This window comes from Semicossyphus pulcher, unplaced genomic scaffold, assembly GCF_022749685.1.
Source record: "Semicossyphus pulcher isolate SPU_LCO1_2020_fin unplaced genomic scaffold, fSemPul1.0.p SCAF_15, whole genome shotgun sequence".
In the NCBI taxonomy this organism is placed as follows: Eukaryota; Metazoa; Chordata; class Actinopteri; order Labriformes; family Labridae; genus Semicossyphus; species Semicossyphus pulcher.
Window position 1 is genome coordinate 27,449,391 of NW_027211659.1, and position 24,016 is coordinate 27,473,406.

A 24,016-nucleotide genomic window follows, 5' to 3' on the forward strand; every position below is an offset into this window, starting at 1 on the left:
GGGGGGCTGGAGCAAATAAGCTGTGGGTCCTGTCTGTTTATGACACCTTCACCTTTCTGTGCATTATGTATGTATCAAGGCACTTTCAAGTCGGATTAATTTAGGAAACATGCATCTTGTGAGCATAGATTAAAAAAGCCCGTCAGTCAAAGCTGGTGTTCTCTGTAATCGATAGAAGCAATAATATTTTAAATTGGCGCCATAGCTGTGGAGAAAGTTGTACAAACAGCTCGTGGTTTCACCCATTCTACATTCCTACAACACCCAGCATGCATTGTGCCCCTCCCTCTGAAAGGAATGGCCTAGCGAGAGATGCTGGAGTGAAATACTTTGATGCAGGCAACGGCTCAGAGCGGTACAGAATTGGAAATACGACGAAAATATAGACTCAGGATTTCAAACCTGATGATTTTGAGTGAGACATAGCTCAGTTATAAATGTGGATTGGAGAGCAGGCAGCTTTTCAGGACACCTCACAGAACATATGATTACATTTCACGGTATGTTTTTTTTTTCTAAACACTGCAGACATCGGAGACGGGCGTACTAGATTGAGGAAGTGTTTAGCAACCTCCCTAGCCTCTGCCGAAGACGCCTTTTACGTAGTCTGGCGGAGGTTTTCCAGGGCCCATTGGAGAAGCGGATAGTGTCCTCCAAAGGCGCAGAGCGACATTGCATTTTTTTTAACCATAATGGCTTTAGGTCCACATAAAAGCATGATAGGAGTGAGGTTGAAAATCGGCGAACTGGCCCTTTAAGATGGTCTGTAATGGATGCAACGTTATCCCTGTTAAGTCACATAACAATGCAAACAAGCTAACGCCTTGTAGCAGAAGTTGATGATCAAGTCCAATCAAGTAAACAACTGATCATCTTTGAACATAAGTTAATGATGAAAAAATCAAATCTATTGTAGCTCCTGAAATTGTTTAAAGACCATGTTGATGCTGTGGTTAATGTGGTGCGATTAAGATGATGTAACACGCAGACATCATTCACACATCAGAGAAAAGGAAAGAAAAGTGATGTCTGCATGGCATAAGTAAACTCACTGCTTATTATTACTCTTACACACACAGTGAATGGGACCTGCGTTGTATAATAATCATCAGTAAAGGTGTTTCATTATCACCTGGCTGCATATGCGCTTGTATGTGAAAGCTATGGTTGTTCAGTTAAAAGAAAAGCGTCCTGGAAACGTCTCCTGGAGTGTGAAAAGCAGAAGGTTTTAACTTCAATGTGCCAACAGCCTGGAACTTCTGCTGTCTCTTTTAATTAGTGTGTTAGAATCTGAGGGTGAGAGGCACTCTTCAAAAATAGCTCCATTTCTCCCGTGTTTATTCAGAACAGTGCACATGTGGGTAAAAAAAAAACCTGTAATAAGCTCTAAATTGAGGTAGAATCCGAGTCCCTGCAGCGAGCACAGTTTCTTTCTGGTTAGGTCAGTCACATGACAGGGTTGAGGTGCAGCAGTTTGACAGGTTCGTCATGTGTTTCCCCTCTTCCTCCAGTCTCAGACGTGGTTGTTGACCTCTTAAGCCACAGATCCTCATCACACATCACAGTCTAACTCAGCGTAATGACAGATGATAAACTAACGTCAAAACGAAATTAAAGCTAAAAGACGTTCCTGTTTTTGGTGCTGCATTGTGACACAGCATTCCCACAAGTCTGACCTGCTGACGCACACACGTTGTGCAACCTGGGAAAAAATGACAACCTTGTGATGTTGCTCAGAAACATTTTGTGGCTGTTTGTGACGATTTATGTTTTTTATTACTTCCTTGTTATTAATGTTTAGCGAGTGGTGTACTCATAAATAGCTGTTCTGTCAGTTTAGTTTGAGTTGTTCTCTTAGTAACATTGGTAAAATGTGTTTTCTTTATTTGTCGTAGATTACTTTACATTAAATACTCTCTTTACGTGTCAGGTCAACTCATGAACAGGCTTATCAACACCAACTTGAATATTTTGGTCATCCTGAGGTTTGCTTTTTTTATTTCATAAAGGACGTCGGAAATTAAAACTTACTACACAAACTTGTCAGCTTTTTTAAGGTGGAAAAGGTGTTTTTTTTGTGCATATTAATAAGAGGGAAAAAATAGTGGAGGGGGCGCTGGTTTAGCTCAGTCGGTCGAGCAAATGTTCGATTTATAAGCTTCAGTCCTCAACGTAGCCGCCGTAGGTTCGATTCCCAGCCTCGGCCCTTTGCTGCACGTCATCCCCCGCTCTCTTTCCCAGTGTTTCCTGTCTGTCTTCAGCTGTCCTACAAATAAAGTCAAAAAATGCCCAAATACAAACTATGCCAAATTCAATATTATACTTGATTTCATGCTTGTTAATTGACTGGAGTATAGGCAGCAGTTCACTCAGTGGCCAGAAAAGTATCTTTCCCACTCACAATACTTTAAAAATACAGTCTCGAAGATTTCAATTTTACTGCTCTTGAGTGATAATTACAAGAGCATTCCTCCCAGTTTATCCAGACGTGTACAGCTGGCTCATTTTGTTACAGTCTTGATTTTCCTGGCTGACGGTCGCTTTCCTTTTCAGACTGTTTGCTTCATCTGAGCGTCGAGTTTGTTTCTTCTTCTTTGGATTTTCACTTCTTGTTGAAGTTGTATCTGTAGTCATCCATCTTTTCTTTGTTTGTTCAGCCATAGTAGATTACTGTTTACTCGCAACACTTGCAGAGAGCGGAAAAGCAGCCGCTTAGCTCCGCCTACCCTCTCTGGCAGACCAACCACTGCTGGCTGATGGAAAACCCGTCACTAACTGGGCGCCACGTGTGATTTTTTCCCCTAAAGTCACAAGCAGCGACCCAGTCCGTAATAATACTATATAATGCACATGCAAAGGTTCAGTGGGCCATAGGCTCAATCACCATTGTGTGACCTCAATCGGTGTTGGATAGTGACTCAACAGACATTTATTTACATGAATAAGCTTGAGATTGTTACTTTAAGTGCTCACTACTGTATTTTCATTGAACCATGTTCCATCGTAGCAACTGCAGCAGGAAACAGTGTGTAGTCACATGTGACACAACAAACAAACAAAGACTACAAGGACCAAGATGCCCACTTGGTTTCGCCAAACAATTTTAGACTCAGTAGAAGTTTGGAAGCCACTTTTTGCACGTTGGCAACATCAGTGAATATGGTAAATTTTGTCTCAAATTTCTTGATCATGTTAAAAGGATCCTGTCTGCATGCATGCCCGATGAAGGCTTTATCGAGGAAGATGAACAAATATTTTTAAAATTGCTGTAATAATTTCTGTTATCCATTCAGCTCATATTTCCAACATCCATTCCATAAAAAAAATATGAATTCCATCATCTTTGTAGAATTACGGGCTTGAATCAGGGCAGGGACATGTTATTATGTGGAGGATTATATTAAGTGAACTAGTCGGAGCTCAAATACAAAAGTGGGCTGCAGGAATCAGACCTGAATATTCTCTAAAACATTTCATCAAAAAGAGAAATAAGAACATTAAAGTAGAAGAAAAAAGAACTGAAAGTTTCTGAAATACTTCCCTGACAAGTAACCCGGTTTAACTCCGTCTGGTGTTCATGCCTCTGTCAGGCTATAGATGTGTAAATACTGGAACTTTGGACTGAATCTGAGTTCAGTGATCTCTTCTGATTCTGCGGACGGCCACAAGTAATGGAGTGAGGAAGGGAAGCGGTATGGTCTGCACTATACAAACACAGTTCTGCAAATCTTATGCATGGAAAATGAAATGTGCTCATATGAGCCGAGTCTTCCAGCAGACTTAAGCTTGACTGGTAGCGCTACATTACTTCTGCTCCTCCACTCACACATTTTCTCACAGCCGTCTGTCTGCTGCTGAATATAAATGGAAAATTTGGATGGTGCAGCCGCAGTTGCCACTACTACGACTACTACTACTCCTGCGAGGTACTTGAGAAGTTAGATTTCATTCTAAGTATTTCTGTCTGCTTTCAGCCTGGATTTCTTTTCCAACGCAGAGTGAGGAGACATTCTTGTCAGTTTCCTGGTTCGTACGGAGCAGCTGCCAGCAGAGCGGATGCAGTCTATTGTGAATATCAAGGCGTGATGTGGTGGCCAGAAATGACAATCACCACAGCGACCCTGCTCCATTGTGCCAACCTTCCTCTTGTTTCCTGTGTCGCCCTCTCTGTAATAACAGCCCTCCTCTCCCACACACACTTTACACTTAATTGTATTAGTTTCACCATTAGCCTCTGCAAAGTAGCAGCCGCTCAGCCTAATGGGGTCTCCATCCCCAGACGCGCTCTCCCCGTCACACTTCCTGCTGTATATGCGTCTGCAGCTGAGTCACAAGATTATCAGGGCAGTTGACTTGTGATTGACAGGTCACAAGATCCTCCCTCCGCCTCCCCATCGCACACATCCGCTTCTTTCTGCCTGCCGCTGCCCTGAGTAAACACAGTCTCACAGTCCACATCAAAATAGCAGGAAGAGTGTCGTAAAAGCTGTGGAACGTTGGAAGTGAAAAAGTGCTCTTTCAAATGGAAAAAAGGAGAAATTCTCATGTATGGAAGTGAGAGAGAGACTGTTAGTCCTCATGCCAAGTTCAAAGAGAGTCAGCAGACTTCATATGGAGCTGTGAAGGATCAGACTGAGAGCCACTGATTGTGAATCATGCTGTTATTGTTCTTTTCACTCAGTGAAACCTGATATTATCACATCTGGCTAAGAAGCATGGTGTGTGTAACTGTTGAATTTTAGACTTGGAAGGGAGGACATTTTGAAAGGTCCTGTTTCCTTCAAGTGGTCGTTCAGGGTTAAGACCATAGACTGTATACAGCAGACATGTGGACATGAGACTTGGACTTGGACTTGGGTCGACTTGGTATGTGATTGTCATGATTCGATGACTGGCTGTCAGTCAAACTCCTCACTATCGCAACACACAACATCAAAGCCCCCAAAGAGAAGCCTCATCAGTCGTACTCGTTACTACTCAACACGGTCTCAGAGCAGACCATCATCATGGCTGCGTCTGTGCCAAGATAACACAGATACAATTCACTGTCGTACTTTTTAAACATGTTATATAAATTGGCCAATAATATAATTATCAGATGAGCTGCTAACACCTTGTCTTTTCTCTTTATAAACACCGGATACTACAGGTACGAGTGCTGGATCTTGGGTGGAAAAAAAGTGACTTGACTAAGGACTCGACTCGACTTACCCAAGAAAAAATGACTCGAGACTTACTTGGGACTTGAGCAAAGATGACTTGGTTTAACACTGGTATACAGTATACGACTTAGACGTAGCCACCGTGACATCCTCCACTGGTTTGTGGACTTGGCCATGGTCGGGTGGCCATATCTGGGTGAGAGGGTGGAGCTGAAATGAGAGAGAGGATAGTAAACACTGAGTTATTAAAGTTATAAAACAACAGCCCTGACTCCCATACTGTATGTGGCCCACCATAAATACATCAATGTATGAGAAACACGGACATCACTGGCTTCAGTTCTCGACCCCAGACGTTGCCGCTTGAGTTAGACTTAAATTTAGAAGTCAGAAAAATGGACTATTACTTTATGATTGTCAACAAACGCCATGAGAATACAAACACCAGCAGAGTATTCCAATACTTTATTACTCTGGCACTTCCAGCCAAAGACGTACGTCTTATAAGATATACAAATGTATAGATTCAAAGCTATTTTATTTAACAGGTAGGCACTGGTAGGTCTCTATTTTCAAAGATGGATTGTGTCAAAATAAACTACTGATCCCATTCTCATGAAAGGACGTGTACAATGGAGCTCCATGCAACAGAGAAGTAGAAAATATGAGACTTTGAATATGTGCTTAACACTTGTAAGCGGGAATTTGTTGACAACAATAAGTCGAGTTAGGTCGAGGAGAGAGGGTTGGATTTAGGTTGCATCATGTCAGCAAGGGCCCTCACAAGCGCAAAGGTACAAGTGCTGCCTGTGTTGTGAGGTGAGAGTGTTGATGTAGAGATATCGTAGAATAGTTGATAGTGTAGTATTGACCTATCCAACCGACTTTGTTTCACTCACCAGACAGAGGGCAAAAGAGAATCTAAAACAAGCTGAGGATGCTCTCTCATCAGATGTTTGCTTGTCATGCTGAGTACCCATCATCCTGTAAGAAGTTATATAATGCCGTTTGTGTGCGGCTGCCTTGCGGTATAGTGTAGTGACCTCAGCGGTTAAATCGTGTGCCCCATAACAGAGGCTAAAGTCCTCGAGGTGGCGGCCCCGGGTTCGACCCCCACCCTCGGCCCTTTGCCGCGTGTCACCCCCCACTCTCTCTTCCCCTGTTTCCGACACTATCCACTGTCCTCCCTCTCTCAAGACTTCTTTAAATGTGTTGCCTCCTGTTTCCTGCCACTTGTTAGTCAATGAATGTTATCAGGAGCATTTCCAAGTCACTGTAGCATCCCTTTAATATCGTCTTCATTTATCAACACTGGAAGCCCTGAGAGGTAAGTTATAACAAATAAATCTGGTGATACTTTTATTAATTATATTATTTTATTATATATATATATATATATTATAATATTATTATATATTTAAAAGTCTGATATTCTTCTTTTTTTTACTGCGTTTATGATTTAATAACTGGTGAAAAAGAAAAAAAGTTTTTGCCAGCATTAATTTTCTATTTCCAAGTTTCTTTTTAATCAGTGAAACAGGTGAAAGAAAAGTTCCAGCCGCTAAAAAACAAAGTTTGCTAAGTTCATATCGTCTTCACAGAAAAAAGAAAAATTAGAACAAAAGAAATTTCACCTGTCGCGAAATAAATACATTTTAAAAATGAGGAAGTTTATGCTTATTTCCACCTGTTCTTAAGTCATTAAAACGGGACAGAGAAACAATTTCAGTCAGACTTGGAGGATCGCTCTCTTACCTCTCAGAGCTTCTGTACAACACGAGTCTAAACAGCCTCTAACCAAAGCTGGAAGTCGTCCCCTCATACTCACGGTTACATTTTAAACTGAATCCTTCACTCTGCAAACTCTGATTAACTGCATTATACTTTCTGTGCATGTTCTTCTGTGTTTACTGTCACCAACAAGAACACCAAAGCAAACATGTTTACATGACAATTACAAGAGCAACGTGCCAGATCTAGCTCTCCAACAGCTCCCCACAATCCTTCTTTACACACCGCACAGCCCTTCATTTCCACCGAGCGCTACGAGGACAGCAGCAGCCCAATCAAAGACAGCAAACACAACAAACCTTTAGGCAAAGCATCCCACACCTGACAGCGCCGGGCTGCAGACGCTGAGACTTCACGGGTTTATTTCATAATTACTGCTTTGATGTTGACGGCATGCTCAGAACGAGAGCAGAGAAAACACCTATGTGCCGTCACTGAGACTAGGACGCGTGTAAAGACACACAACTGCACTGTTATTGATGTGAAAAGTAAACAGCAGTGAAAGCAACTTAAATGTTCAAACTTGGTTAATTTATTTAATGAGAGAGAGGAAACATGAAGGAATGTGGCGCTGCGTTCCCGGGGCCTCCGCATGTGTAATCACAAAACACGCTGTCGTCTTTGTAACCTGAAACAGTGTGTTTGCGTTGGTTACTCACAGGAAGACTGGTGTCTCCTAACAGCTCGTCCTTGTGTTGAGACCTGGGTGATTGACAAATGTGTTTGGAGACTAAATAAGAAAGAAGTGGAGCAGGGCCCCCGTCGGCCCGCTGGGTGGCGACGCCTGAAACGAGACAAAAATATTACACGTCAATGAAGGTAATTGTTTTTGACGTCTCCTCTTCCTGAGAATCTTCCTTCTGCTGCTTTTTTAACACCAGAAACAACAAGACATGAAAGACATGTTTGGACACATACATTCTGATGATAGTGATAGTGACAGATTACAGACACCAGAGGAGATGAAGGTAATTACTTCTATGTCTGTTTTTATGTAGCCGTTAGAACATACACTGTTTAAACTTATCTCACATCAAACACAGGCTTTGGTCTCAGTGTTGCATACATCACCATCTTTCAGACAGACGTGTGTGTGTGTGTGTGTGTGTGTGTGGTCTTCTGAACTCAGTAGACAAATTTGTTTGTCAAACAAGCAATAATTTGCTGTGTGTCTATCTTAAAGAGAACAACACATGATCAGTGGAGTGCAGTTATTACTCTGTGATGCACAACTCAGTCAGCTGAGGCCAGAGTTTTCATTTTCTTAAGCTCTAGATGCAACACACTAATGTATTGGTTACAGATAACTGATCAGCAAATCAAGTCTTCTGTGAATGAGGCCGTAGCATAAGTTCAGTCAGGAAGACAATGTTGTGCATGCTGGTTCTATTGTTCATTTCTCATTCTGCTCACATTCCCCTCACGCATGCTCACTCTTATTGTCTGGTCACCTGGTCACACCTGTCCAACAGCACTGGACACACTCTCTGAACACAAGTCTCTATCTGTCGCCGAATGACGTAACACAATGGTGACTGGCCCACTGATGAAGTCCTTTGCATTTGCAGTATTACAGACTGGGTGTCTGTGTTAGCGGAAAAAATCCCAAGCGGCGCCCAGTTAGTGACGCGTTTTCCATCAGCCAGCAGTGGTTGGTCTGTCAGAGAGGGTAGGCGGAGCTAAGCGGCTGCTTTTCCGCTCTCTGCAAGTGTTGCGAGTAAACAGTAATCTACTATGGCTGAACAAACAAAGAAAAGATGGATGACTACAGATACAACTTCAACAAGAAGTGAAAATCCAAAGAAGAAGAAACAAACTCGACGCTCAGATGAAGCAAACAGTCTGAAAAGGAAAGCGACCGTCAGCCAGGAAAATCAAGAGTTACAACCGGAGCCGACCGTGGACGTCACACATGCAGCACTGTCTGGATATCTCGGAAGTGTGCTCCCGCTATTACCACTTATCACCACAGGTGTCGCCAAAGAGAACGAAGCTCACTTTAAATAGGCTGTCCTCTGCCTTCAGTTCAGTCATGCTGTCCTTACGTGCGACCCTCCACCTTCCCATCACTGCCCAGTCTTCATCATCAGCTTCATCATGTCATCATCATCAGCCTTAGATGACATCATCAGCCAACACCTCCACCACCTGTGTCCGGACTTAATAGGGGGATATATCTTTTGGCTGCTCAGTGGACTTCAATCCCTGTGCCCCCCCGTAGAGTCCAAGCACCAAAGACTTCTGAACACGATTCATCACCACATCATCAATGTAAAATATTTATCCTCACTTAATTGACTTGTCTCTCCTATTATCTTGAGGGATACCAGATGATACCTAAAACGTTTCCGTGCCGACACTTTATCGTGTTTCGTTAACGCTGAAACAACTTGATTAGATGAGAATGAACGTTCCAGAGGAAGCATCATCGTGGAGCGCTCCTCTGCCTCTCATCAGGAGTCACACTGAACATGTTTCTGTGTCTGAGCTGCTCTTCATCTCACTTTGATCACTTCCCTGTGGAACTCATGTTTACTCAGACGAGACGTCTGTACATCACTCTGGGTAAAACCCTACACACACTACGTATACACCAGCAGCCTGCCAGGGCTTCATAATGACATGCAGATACTGTTGAGGTGTGTTTATTGATCTAAGCTCAGACACCTGCTTCACACTGAAGAAATAAACATGTGATTTAATATTAATGTACCCAGAGCCGCTCCTGATCTGATTTAGTATAACACATCTTCAACAGGAAGGAGGAGTCTCACTCTAAGATGGGGGAGATAGAGGATTTAGGATCATAAATACTGACTGGATTTAAATATACATGTCGATAAAACCCAACCTATTTTATTATAAGGCGTCTGGAGGCTACAGCAGTTCTTTCCATTAAACACAGAGGGAAGAGCTGCGTGAATGACCGGAGGACACAGAACCGAGTTAGGTTACAGAACTATTTTATTACAATACTTATCTGAAAACAGGCCAATAAAACCCTTAAAGTTATAAAAACTTGATAAAAGTGCCAAAGGTGAAGATGAAACTAAGAACATTCAAAGAAAATGAAAATATAATAATGAGAAACACTGCTCGTCGTTAACGATGATGAGCTTTGCATTTCGCCAACTTCTCAGTCTGCAAGAACCAATTTTTTTATATCTACACACTTTGCTAAAATGGTTACGGTGTAGCGACAATATCCTGTATAAAAAGATGGCCGACATGACAGCTCCCTAAAAGTGAAGCCAAACCCTCTCTATCGCCCCCTGCTGACTGGCTGCAGTATAGGTCATAAAGCCCGCCTCCTCCATGTTAACAGATGGGACATGAGTCAAACTATAAAATCAAAATACACGCCTGATAATTTCTTCTCAAACATGGTTTCTGTCATTATAGTTAGTTCTTATCATGCTGATTTATGTCCAAGTGTTTTTCTGACAAGTTTACTTTTAATTAGTTATTGGATGCTGTAAAAATGATGATTGACAGCTCTGTTGACCAATACGGCTCCTGCAGCGTTCTGTTCCCGAGTAGCAGAGTAGAGGAGGAACGGCGAGAGGAAACGTAACTAAAACAATCACTACAGTCATTGAAGTTTCAACACCTGTGAACTTTAACCTCAGACCAACACAGAGAAGCTGTTCTGCTGTTAAACACGCCGGCGTGCGGGATCATTGCTGTTTTTTTCACGTACACACAAACAACAGCGACAACAGCTAAAAGTTCCTATTGATAATATTGGTAATAATAATCCTGATTTATTGTCCACATTTGGACTTTATTCCTGCAACTCCTCTTCATTGCATCGCAACACTTTCTCCACATATATATATATATATATATATATCTTATATCTGGAACTAATACTAAAAGTTTGTCTTTATTCCCAACATTTATTCCCAAACTGAAACATGAAAAAAATCATAATTTTGTCCTGATGGCTGGCCGTAAAACATTTCTGTTCCTCTGTTCGGATCTGAGCCTTTGTGTGACATACAAACAAAATGGTGTGTTTTCGAGGTGCAAGTAAGAAACAAATTCATAATTACCATAATTAATCAATGAAATCAGCCCCTTTAAATGCCCCTGCACAGTTGCCCCCCCTGCATCCTGCTGGTTGGTCCTCCCCTGTCAGCCGGAGAGTCATGAGATGAGCTGCAGACTGAGAGGAGGAGACAGTTTAGTAATATCTGCTCCCTCTGGCCTCGCGTCTGGCTCTTAATAGCACTTCACAGTGGTAATGGTGCCGGGGTTAATGTTAATGTGGGAATGAGTGTGTGTGTGTGTGTGTGTGTGTGTGTGTGTGTGTGTGCGCGCGTGCGTGTGTGACTGAGGGTCGGCCTGTCCTTCATCCCTGTAGCTGCAGCTCTTTATCAGCCTGACTCTCTCTCTCTCTCTCTCTCTCTCTCTCTGTAAATGAGCGAGCGACGGCACTCCTGGCTCGTGCCACAGGCCAGTGGCATCATCCCCCCGTCTTTTTCTCTGCCTCTCCCAAACACACGCTCACACGCGCTGATTTACAGGCCTGATAGTCGTGAGCCGGGGCGTGGCAGGACGAGGTCTGGGCCGCTATCGATCCGCTGTTTGATTGCTTTGGTTTACGAGCTGCGCCGGTTTAATTGAACAGCACTAAAGGTCCTGAGATTTCACCTTCTCAACCGGAGCTGATGTGTGATTAGTGTAATGGGTCTGGACAGTTTTCCCTCCATCCTACATCAGGTTTGTATCTACCAGATAAGATGTCTGCGTGCACTGCTTGTTTACTATCACAGCAGGTAAAGATCTGAGGCATGTTCAGAGACGTGCATCGATTTCCAGCACAAGGAAGAGAGTGCCTGCTGCTCCTGAAGCTGGGAGACACAATTTCCTCTGACATTCTGCCATTTTTATTACCCTGTGATCAACTTTTTATTGGATTTGTCACATAAAACTTGTTGCACACAAGGTATATACGATTCTTACACATACAAACACAAACTATATCCATTGACTGTCTGTCTGTTTGATAACTCATCACAGCAGAAATCTTTGAATCACTTTTGACAAACATGTTAAATCAGTGGTTCAATCCCGCTTCCATCCTCTCAGAAACGTTTCAATGATCAGATCATTTCTCTCTCCAGACATCTGGAAGCTGTTATCCACGCTCTCATTACACTACTGTAATTCCTCGCTCTCCAGCATCCATAAAAATCCATCTCCTTCCTGCAGTTCATCCAAAACTCTGCCGTTAATATTTCGACTCCCACCACCCGACACTTTCTAAACTGCTTCTGTTTGTGTTCTCTTTTTATGCCTTTTAGTTCCTTTTCTGTCTGTTTGAAGTGTTTAATGTCTTCATTGTAAAGCGCTCTGTAACTGTGTTTTTTAATGACATATCACCATCGCCTTACTAAATAAAAACAGCACAGAAAAGACTTTTTACTACACTACAGAAAGGCATTATATCTGTATGTCTGTACAAGAAGGAGAAGCAGTAAGGAAATCCAAAGCCTCTACAATGGATGTCCACCATTATATCTATAATATGTAGTAATACGTCTAAAATGATTCAGATGTTTGACTCTGTAGTGGTCTTCTTTGTTGCAGTTACATGCTTCAACTTTTAATAATAACTTTCCAACATAGTTGTATCTATGGCAGTGTTAATTTCGTTAATGAAAGCAATGACCAAAAATGTTCGTCAACGATCTGTTTTTCCATGACGAAGACGAGACGTTGAAGAACTAAAAATACAGGCTTTCTGCTTCAGGCTCTGAGCGCACTCACAGAAGAAGGGGTGTTTTTACGCATCATGTGATGCTTCTTCTGCACAAAGAGGAGCGATCATCGTCTGTCTGATTCAGTCAGACTGTAAATGAGATGATGAAAAGTAATCTTTAGATCATTCTTTACTGTGTGGATGATCTGCTGAAATATAAAGCGTTAATTGTACCTGAAGCAAACCGATAAAAAAGGGAAGAGAAGAGGGAGACTGGGGACTGGGAGAAACAATTTTGACTAAAAATAATCAGAAAAATTTGACTTTTTATCGACTAAAACTAAAATGTTTTGACTTTTTTGGCGACTAAAACTAGACTAAAACTACAAAGTGTAGGGGCGCTGGTTTAGCTCAGTTGGTAGAGCAGGCGCCCCATATACAGAGGCCACAGTTCTTGTTGCACTGATCGCATGTTCGACTCACGGTCTGCCGATCATTTGGTGCATGTCGTCCCCCACTCTCTCCTCCTGTCTATCTTCAGCTGTCCTGTTGATTAAAGGCAAAAAGCCCCCCCCCAAAAAAAAAATATATATAAAGGGTGAAAATGACAACTCCTCAGCATTTTCGTCTAAAGACTAAAATAGCTGCCAAAGTAATCTCTGCGGACAGAGACAGCTTTGAATAAAATAAGCTGGGCTGTTTAAGAGTTGAGTATTTGTGAGTCACAGACACAGAAGGGGATTCCCAGAAAATGATGTTATGTATCATCTTTATGTTTAAGTGTTTATAAGGCAGGTCATAATATTCATGAACAAACGTATAAAGAACGAGCTGAGATGCTGGGTTTTCTTCTTTTTACTGAGCTTTATTATATAATGTATTTCAGTCAGGCTTTTAATTGGCCTTTATTTATAAACAGGTTTAATTATTAATTACATTTTGCCTTTAAGGCTTGTTTTTTGATGAGTTTCATTATTTATATCTTTGTTATATTTTTCCTTGTTAGTTTGGCTTTTTATTGAGTTTTATTAATTTATCTGTGCATCATGTTTTTAGTGTTTTACTTCTTGGTGTAAATGAAGGCTGCTCTCACTTCTCATTTGTTTTCATTGAATGCTGCTGTTATTGAGTGTTTTTATCCATTACAAAGTCATAAAACAAACACTCTGTGTGTGTGCACACACGGGGGACGGGGGGCTGTTTGTTGTGAAGCTCTTTGTGTTGCATTCATTTGTGGTACAAATAAAGCCTGAACGACTGACTGAAGGCCATGCACATGAAGGCCACACGTCTTAGTCACCCCCAGAGTTTTTGCACTAATCTGGTATTTTTATAATGTCAAGATGAAATGCAGTCAAACACAATTCATATTCAATCTTCACGGGTGATAAATACCTGGGCTGTTCATCTACTGCTACTTTACCTCATCTGCTTTGGACGGAGTTCCAACGGCCATCTGGCTCCTTTATTCTTCCAAATTGATCTACCACTCAGCTAAGCCTCCACACGCACACTATATATGACTTCACCCTCCCATTCTACAGTTAACCCACTGCAAATCAGCCATTTAAGCTTGGGAGCTCAGCCAAGGCTATATCTCACAACAGAAGAAGAGGGAGCGAGGTGAAAATTTGGGCCTATGACTAAAAGCGTTGGCTCGCACCCAACTACACAGTCAGGGTTAAGGTAGCTGCAGCTAACAGCTCTGGATGTGTGAGCTTAGAGCTGACATGGTGTATGCCTGTTTCCCAGTTTCCTGGTGTACAGTTTCACTTTTCATGCTGATGGGAGGAAACGCTTATTTAATTTCAGCCTCCTTGGAGTGCCTCTGCAGCTCTGATTTACAACCCCACGGTACTTTGTGATAATACAATGTGGCCGGACCACATTAGCTACGAGAGCGGGGAGTGTTAACATTAGCATTCATACTGTAGTGTAAGTACAAGTGAGTCATAAACAGAGCGGAGGCAGATGTGAAAGGTTTCAAATTGAGTCCCAGAAGTTGAAGTGAAGCGTTTTGCTCATGCTTTTTAACGGCAGAAATCCCTCGCACCACAGACACGTCTGATTATTTTTAGAGAGAGTTCCTCTCCATCAGGACTTCAAATGCATTTCATAGAAGTCTCTAAGCGCACATTAGCTTAGTGCATATCGGTCAACGAGGCAGAGAGACAAACAGCAAAGAGACAGCTGTCTCTTGACCACACACACTCGTCTCCTTTTTGACCATGGATCTGCTAGATGAGCTCTTTGCTATTTTATGGCCTATATACATTCTGGGTTATAAGGGAAGATGTCATTATACGTTCCATGGCAGAGTGACTCCTCTCGTCTGTTCTGTCCCATTGAGCTGCAAGGTGCTTTTCAAAGGAGACAAGCCAAAGACGGAGCCCCCCAGAAAATGAGATGCTAAGGTCATTAACTTTTATCCTTCAGCTAGGTTATGGATTTAAACCGGAATGCCAAGGCTGGGCTCAGAACGTCCCCCTACACCCGTGACAGAGGTGAACTGTGGGAGGCAACGTGAACAGAGATGCAAGGTGAAAAGTCTTAATTTCCCTGTTGGTTTGCTGGTGGATGTTTTACTAGTGTCACAGCAGCATTACTAAGTGAGATTCAGCTCTTTTGCTTTAATAGAAGGTGTAACTCACTCATGTGCAATAGAGTTAGGCCGGGGATATACTTGCGTACACAACCGTCTGTGTAATTGTTCACATACTTGTCTCTGTACTACGTGTGTTACTGGAGGATACCTCTAGAGGGCACACAAGAGGACTCAGGCTGTATGCAACTACCGTATGTGCGGGATGAACAGACAGACATTCGAGGAGGTTACTGTGATGTTCATGCTGAGATCACAGCAGAAACAGCTTTTGCGTGTTCGGTGGGCAGAACACACCGTCTGCACCGTCCCCGCTCCGTCTGTCCAACATGTTAGTTTTGCAAGTTTCCACGTCGACTTCTAAAACAGGACTTATCTGTCTCTGTGCAGTGGAAAAGACACATCGTACGCGTGGATAATTGTGGACGTGTCTCCAGAACTTTCTGTAATTATTGACCCTGCTGCTTTGTTGACCCTGTAACATCCTCTCTGCCTCGACACTCGATCATACTGCATCTCGCATACGCGTTTACGTGCACAGCCGACGCTCCACACAGATGCAGGGAACGCAGGGCAGCCATCATGTGCATGCAAACGCATATATAAAAGCAAGCATATCTCCAGCTTAAGAAGCCCTTTGGTTGCTAACTTGCCTTGAGGCCATGATGCATACGGCCAAGGAAAAACGCCCCCATTTGAAGCCCTACTAAGGATATGATGCGTGTCCTTTTCTGCTTCTGGGCAGTATTAGTAGCAATTAATTGTGCGCCAATTATTTCGAAGATTATAAGCAAATGTACTCTTAGAACTTAAAGCCTTATTATGGGAAACCCGACTTGATTCCTTTTTATTCAAGCCAAGCACACGAGCTTCAGGTAGGCTTTCAAAGATCTCAAGAACATCTTAAATACAATTACATTTTTTATCAATACCTCCCATATACATTTAGAGCTCTAAACTGTACTCTATTTAGTACTGGTGGAATGATGCCAAGACGAAGTATTACATATGCAGGCCTCATAATGTCTTGTTCTGCCTAATGAGTGGTGACGGTCTGATTTTGTAAGATCACCGTGAAACTGAACTTTAAGACTGAGACTGTTCTGCTGATTCTGATGTGCACAGACAGCAACTGGTATTACAGCCATCTGCAACCAAGTGAGGAGAAGAACAGAAGAAGACATAAAGGTAGAAAGAAAGGAAGAGTTTCCCCCATTAACAAATTTAATTTTTCAGCCTGCTAGCTTATATTTTGATGTTCTCTTAAATTCCAGTTGAGTGGGAAAATAAATACCCACACTATATTTTAATGAATATACCAGACGTGTGCACATGCCAGCTTATGCCTGGAGCTACATCCATATACCTGGATGTTTGAACAGGAAACATCAGTGAAGCATAATATGAAAAAAGGGAATAAACCCACACACTCAGCCAAACGAAGACGGGGAAGGAATGAAAAATTAAAAGCACACAAGAACTGAAAGTGCACAAGCTGTCAGTCACCGTCACTCAGCTCCTGGGACAATGACGACAGAGAGGGGGGTGAAAGGCTTTGTAGCACATCACTTGCCTGGAGGGTAGAGAGAGCCAGAGACGAACACAGCAGGCTTCACCCTCGGGTTTTTGCTTCATCTGCAGAAACATGTGGAATGTTTTGATTTCCATCGGCAATTACGCCCGAGAAGACGCTGCGTGTGAATCAGACCCCAGCAGTCCCTCTGCCTGCCTGCGTGCACGTGTTCGTCTCTGTCTTCCCTCAACACTTCTCCATTCATTTCCTTTTGTTCCACCATTTTTTATTCTTTTATTTTTGACATGTCTCCCAGTTAGTGAAGAGCAGTATCTAATTGATTCATGGGAGGTGAGGGGAAAAGTAAGATGACAAACCCTGAAAGAGGAGTATGGAAGTATTTAGAAACCTGGGCCCATTTTTAACTCAAAGAATGAATACATAAAGTTCTTGCATTGCACCAGCACTTCGCTTTAGTCAGCAGCTGAAAAACATGGCTGAAATAAATGGCTAAAATGTTAATCTTGGGGACAAATGCGCCCGAACAAAGTACATCCACTTACGCCTCAATCCCACAGGACCCATGTCTGGCACAATCTGTCTGTGCCGTGGTTCTGGTCCGTCAGACGGCGTGAGCCCTCGCCCACAGGAAGCGTGTCTGAGAGCTGGCCCAAGCAGCTGGATTCGCGAAATCACGATCAAATCAAGAGAACAAAGTTATCGCGCCAAAATTGCGAAATCATACGATAACATCAACGTTAAACAGAGCAACACACAAACAGTTCAGTTTGCACCTCTGAGGTTGATCATCTGCTCATCTGGAGATCATGCCGTGTTTTTGTCCTTCTACCATGGCTGAGTACACTACTTAATTAAAAGTGTTGTTATTCCAAGATTTCAGTGTGTTGTTGTTATGAAATCAGAAAATAGCGAGAGTCTGTACCGGTCTGTACATGGTGTTTTATTTTGAAATGACCGGATGCTGTGTGCTGTTTTCGTGTGTGACTTCCTGTTTGGAACGATCTGCTTTGTTCAGCTTGACGCGTGCTTGAAGCGGAATCTGTCAAAAATAGACCCGGCGTGTATCTTTAGCGGAGCAGAGCGGAGAGACGCTTCTGGGATGCGACGGAGACAGACCGTGGCATGTGCAGTGGAATCATGAGCATTGACTTGAATGGGCGCGATCGACTCCAGAGGAGCGCTCGGAGACGGATCCTGTGGATTTTGAGGGTTAGAATAACAGTGTGAGTCTGTCAGTGACATCAACAAGTAATTTAAGTGTCCAACAACATTACAGAACGGATCCCAGATGGACCTTTTTGTTAAAGAGGAAGACGCTCTTTTAAACCAGTAACGGGTACATCTTTCTCCACCAGACCTCATTAACAAATTGAGTAATTTTAGCATGCAGAACATTAGGATGTCTTGTGCTGCCTCGTTTAGTTAGCTTTTATGTCATTGTTTGTTACACAGATATTTAGTGTGATCTGAGTCAAGCGTTTTAAACACCAGAGAGAAAATATGACACAAAAGACGAACGGCTGGAGGCAGCCGTGGACGAGCAAGTCTCGTGCATTGTATTCTGGGGTCTTTGAATAGAGTGATGTAATGGCTATTTCTTGTCGAATGATCTCACTTCAACAACAGAAGGTCTCTCTCTGTAGGGGACCTAACGATGCTAACATGCACTTTCAGGGAGGAAAGTAAATAATGATAACAGGCAGTTCAGCTCGTTTAGCAAGGCAGTAAACTGACACTATTCTAAAGCTTTCTGTACCTGAACATATTTCAGGTTTAAATACCAAACTATCCTGTACTGTGAATTTGGTCGTCAGTTCAAGGAGAGATCAATGACAATGAGTATAAAAAGATATTACTACTACATGTGGAATAACTGCGGTTAGGAGTGAGGAGCCTGTGAGGACTCACAGTTTCTAGGGCGCTTTGTGATCTTCCCGGCTCCTCCCTGAGCCGAGGAACGAAAGTGACTGTCTGTGCTATAAAGAATTTGCGTAAATGAGATGCTCAGTGAGGTCAGCGTGTGATCTCTGATCCTTTTATGCTGTTTTATATACATTCAGTAAAAGGCCTTGATCATAGCGTGTGTGTATTCACATATCTGGTGTCTCTATCGTGTGCGTTTGAACTTGGTGACTCTGAGCCAGCTATATTCACTTCAGGTCAACTCCCACGCAGACATCCACAGAGGCAACAAAGAGATGTGAGGAGGGAGAGTGGGAATAAAAGAGTGGTAGAGGGAGGGACTGTGAAAAAGTGATGGAAAAACAGCGGTTGAGGGAAATTAAGTGTCTGTGTGAGCATGCAGGAGCATGCCTCAGCTTGAGAGACCGAGCACAGAGAGGCAGAACAGCAAATTATGACAGTTCAGGGATGAGCCCAGAGCTGTCAGCAAAATGGAAATAAAAAGGGCTGTGAGTGGGCCCAGTGCAAGTCAAAGTGACAGCCATGTAAATAATATTGGCTGAATATGCTGCAATTTAGGCATAATTTACCCTGCCCCTCCCGACCCGGAGAGAAAAAACTAACAATTTGTCCTTTGAAGGTTGAAATGAGCATTTCGTGCTTGCAGGAAGAAAAAGGTCTGTGTTAGCTACAGTAAGGGCACTGTGAGGAGAGCCTAAGCAGGCCCATGCACTTCCTGCACCGCTGCCTGGCCTGGTTCTGAAAATCATTACGGCACCATCTGTCTGTCATGACCTTGGCATATACACGCTTCACATTTATGACATTTAAACGGAAAACAGATGCAAACGGCCTGTAAAGAGAAGTCTGATCCACCACTCCGGGCTAATGGCTCGGAAGTGTGAACGCTGCCTTTGAGGGGCCTAACTCTGCCCGCTCCAATATTAAGTTGACTACCATGAAATGAAAATATCATACAGCACATGCAGGCACGGCCTCATTATGAACACTGGCAAAAGCACATACCAAATTCTTTAGCCCTTGTGTAGTGAGTCAAACTGCGGTGTGCTTCAGAGAGGACAAGGACAAAACCCCAGAGACTGTTTCAGGAAGGTGAAAGCATAAAGAGCATTCACAGGGTCTCTCTTACGTTATTGCTCATATTGCAACTGATTGTTTGAGATTTTCCAATCATAGATTAGCAACTATAGCTCGGCAGAGCAGGTCTGTCAAACTCTGACACTGTATGAGAGGAGAGGACGTACCCAACGTTAAGACAGCCATTGTTTTGAAAATACTGATTCAGGTATGAGCGACAAAACACACACAGGTCTGCGTCATATCTGCTCCTCTCCTAACGTCTGTCTCCTCCCCGTGCCGCATGATAACTCTGATAAACTATGCGTGGATCACCTCCGGCTCATCTCAGTCACAGCATGTGAAGACATATTTTATGCTTTATAAAGGGTTTTCATAGAAATACGGGACCGATCGCAACGCTATAAGTCAGGGGCAGAGCCTGAGAAACACACACAGATCAGTGTCATCACTGCGCTGGTCATTGGAAACCATGCAGGTTTAAGGCACTTCTGCTTTGGCTCCAATGTTCAGAGGTGGAGGCTTGGTGCATTTCTTATATATTAATTCGGTCATTAGGGAAAACTTTGGCTTTCCATTCATGCAGAAGGTAGTGCTTATAGGGCTGCAGAAATATCAGAACTAATTAGGTATAAAAAGGTAAGGGTTAATCATTTGTGTTTGTCTGCTCGAATATAAGCTGCAAACGTTAGCATGCTAATTAACTTGCCTTTTAATGTGTTACAGGTTACATAAATAAATATTTATGAATTCCAACAGAAAATCAGAGGTATGATTGCCTGTCCTGGATGTGCCTGTGTTTACACACATTAGGGAAACATTTTCAGTAATTTCCTGCTTATAATGACAATTGAGCTTTAGCCTCATTTGTTTAGACATGGACTGCCTTTACACTGGGCTTTTATCCAAAGTGTGGCACGTTCAGTGACTGTAGGGAACAGGGGGAGGACAACCTCAATGCACACAAACACACACAAAGTAATCAGTAAGGATGAAGGGAAGTTTACTAAAGGCAGTGGACAGGAGCGGGCAACGTTGGCCAAGGGATGGTCGACGGCTCAGTCAAACAAATCCAAAAGGACGAGCAGATCATGGACAGGTACGACGCGCACGGTCAGGTTCAGGTGGCTGGAGAGTAAAGGTACAATGATGTGATGGTACCTGACTGGGAGAAAAGGGTGATGGGGAATGAGACGTAAGTGAGCTGAAGAGCGTGGGAGTCAGGTGACCAGGATCGATTGGAAAAGCGGTGGCGGTGTAGCTGTCAGAAGGAAAGAAATCGAATGAAAAAGTCTTTGAATATTTCATTTGGTTTCAAACCTGCATCATCGCTCACATCCAAAGACGTGAACATGTGTCAATCTGGGGACAGCCGAGAGAGGATCAGTGGAAACTTTGAGCAGATGGAAAAATGTAAAGCAATTAGAGTCTTGGATTCGGGACTTTCATTTTCAGCTCATTGTTGTTTATTTCCAATAAACAGATGCAGCTTAAACATGCTGAAATAATTATGTGTGAATTTCTTCAGCTCACAGACAGCCCAGGGTCCTATTCTGCTCACAAATACGTCTCCTTGTTTTTCCTTCGTTTGGATTCGACACATATGACAATATAATAAATACCAGATCATTTATAGGGTTTGAAAGCTGATGTGGCGTTCAATGTGCACTTAAATGTGACTATCAGCGTTCTTCTGTACGATCTGTTATCTGCTGTTGGTCACAATAGCACAAGTTTAAATTATTTAAAAATAGGTCTTGTGTCTTATTACCGACTTCTTGATTCCAAGTTACACCGAGTGCACCAAGTCTCACTGACAGCGGTTGTAGCTGCGCTCGGTCTTATGTTGCGTGTCGGTGAACACTCGCAAAGCGGTGAATATTGCCAAGCAACACACGTCTCTACTCGCTAACTCCTCTCGTAAAATTCCCTTTTTTCAAGATATGGATAAAAAAAGAAAAAATACATTTTACAGAAGTGAAATAAGGAAACTCGTACATAAAAATCTCATCATAAAAATGTTCTAACAGCACACGCACAAACAAACAAAGGCAATCGACTTGGACATTGATCACCCCTGAAATATGACTGTCCAACAGTACATTCATCATATCTCCCATGGTGTTTTGAAAGGCCCCACTGGCATAAAATATGGGCGCAATCAGCACCTGCAGGGCGGGGACAGCGCCGCGTTTCTGTTCGCCAGATTTGAAGGGAGAGCACTTCAATAATTCAAACAGGACTCGCCTGCAGAAACGAAACATGTTGATCTCTCTCTCGTCTTAACGCCCTTTCCTCATTTATCCTGTAAACAAGACGTGCTAACCATTTTTTATCCTTTAGATTCAAGTCTGACCTTCTTAACTTACACCTGCTCCAGTAGGCGTAAAAGATACATCCGGGTGCAACACAAACAGAGCTTAAGTCTAACTGGTGGCCAGGGCGTAACTTAATGTCTGTCATACTTTCAGCGCTAGGTTGGACATGATGTTAGACCCAGGCGTACACCCAGCTGGTGCACTCGGCTCCAGGGTCCTTTGGTCCTGCAGGCTACATAACTAACATACGTACATTAGTTACATAACTTAAAGTTAAACGGTAAGCAATAAGGGACAGTAGTGGAATTCATTGATTTTTGGCAGTAAATCTCCCACTGAATATATATTTTCTAATGATACCACACCTGAGTCAAAGGTGTGTATCAGGCACGCTCAAATACACATCTTAAATGTTTCATTGAGCTGCAGACACAACTTCCCTCCTCCCCAAACCCCCTTCATCCTCCGACAGGCAGATTAAGCCATCAGACCTTATCAAGGAACCAGAGATCCAGTGTCCATTTTCCCAGTGCTTTCATGTGCAACACTGGACCCAGTCGAGCCCTCAGGAGCTGATTAATCTGTACGCTATCCCCAGCCTGCTGCCCTGCCCTGCCCCGCCCCGCTCACCTCACAGCACTACAGAGGGAGAGGAAAAGGAAAGCCACAAGGTGCAATCCAACACCCCTTAGGAGTTCGCTTCCTCTGAGTGGGAGTATTGTGGAGCAGCTCAAACAAACAGCTGTGTGTGTGCCAACAAAGGTTCCCAAAGGAGCTGCGGTGAATAAAAAGAGCAGGAATACCAAGTTGTGGACCGCTGCTGCTCCTCCTCCTCGCTCTTACCTCCCACTGCCCTCAGCCTGGAGAGCGGGAGGAGTGAGAGTTCACGGAGGAGCGCCGGCCTTTCCAGTCGGATTCCATCAAACAGCACCAGTAGCAGGAGTCATCGCGGCAGCGGCAGGATATAAAGGATGTAATTTATGCTTTTCCAAATATTCAAGAATGAAAACAGAAACACACACAGGCCGTGAACCTGCACGCACATACGCTCAGCCCACAGCTTCAAAGACAGACAACCTACAACTCTGTGCTGACTATTGTGTCCTCTGCACAGCCTAACTCGCTGGATATAAAAACAACGAGGGAAGAATTAAGTCCCCAGAATATAAACATGAACCCTCTGAGACATTCTCACCGTGACACATCAGGGTCTGTGTTAGGACAGAAAATGGAGCTCAACACGATCACTTTAAGGTTCAAACTAACCAAACCGTCTTTTGGGGGAACTGTTAGGAACGTACATCTCAGCTGACTGATTGGAAAGCAAATAGAGACGTAAAGGGACATTTCTGTATTCTAAAACCATAGCCCATATTTTGGTGTCTTAACAACTAATAGGTGCAAATAGTTTTGGAATTGCTCCATGGATTTGTCCCGCCTGCAGCTGACTGTGATGGCTGTAATGTAATCACTGCACACAAAGTTGCCAGATCACTGAAAATGCTTGTTTTTGTGTCTGGATCCATAAAGAGATACACATTTATGGTTATTTAGGATCACTTTTTTAACCAGAATTGGGCAATAAATTGCTCACTTCAAGGCAACCAGACTCCATTGACAAAGACAGCAATTTTACCCTGCAGAACATGGGAGTTGCCACAATTATATTCAAACAAAAAGGGAGAGGACCCAAGGTGCAGACAAAACTAAAAGTTTAACAAAAAGGCAACAAACAAAAGCTCGCTGTGAACAGTCCAGGTGAAATCCAACAAAAACATCCGACTGAAAGGTAGAACCAAAAAATACAATGGAAACACAGAGAGGCACAAGAAAGTCCAGGTAACAGGTTCGGGTAACAAAGATACAGGATGACTACGGACCTCTGACGGACGACAGGTGATG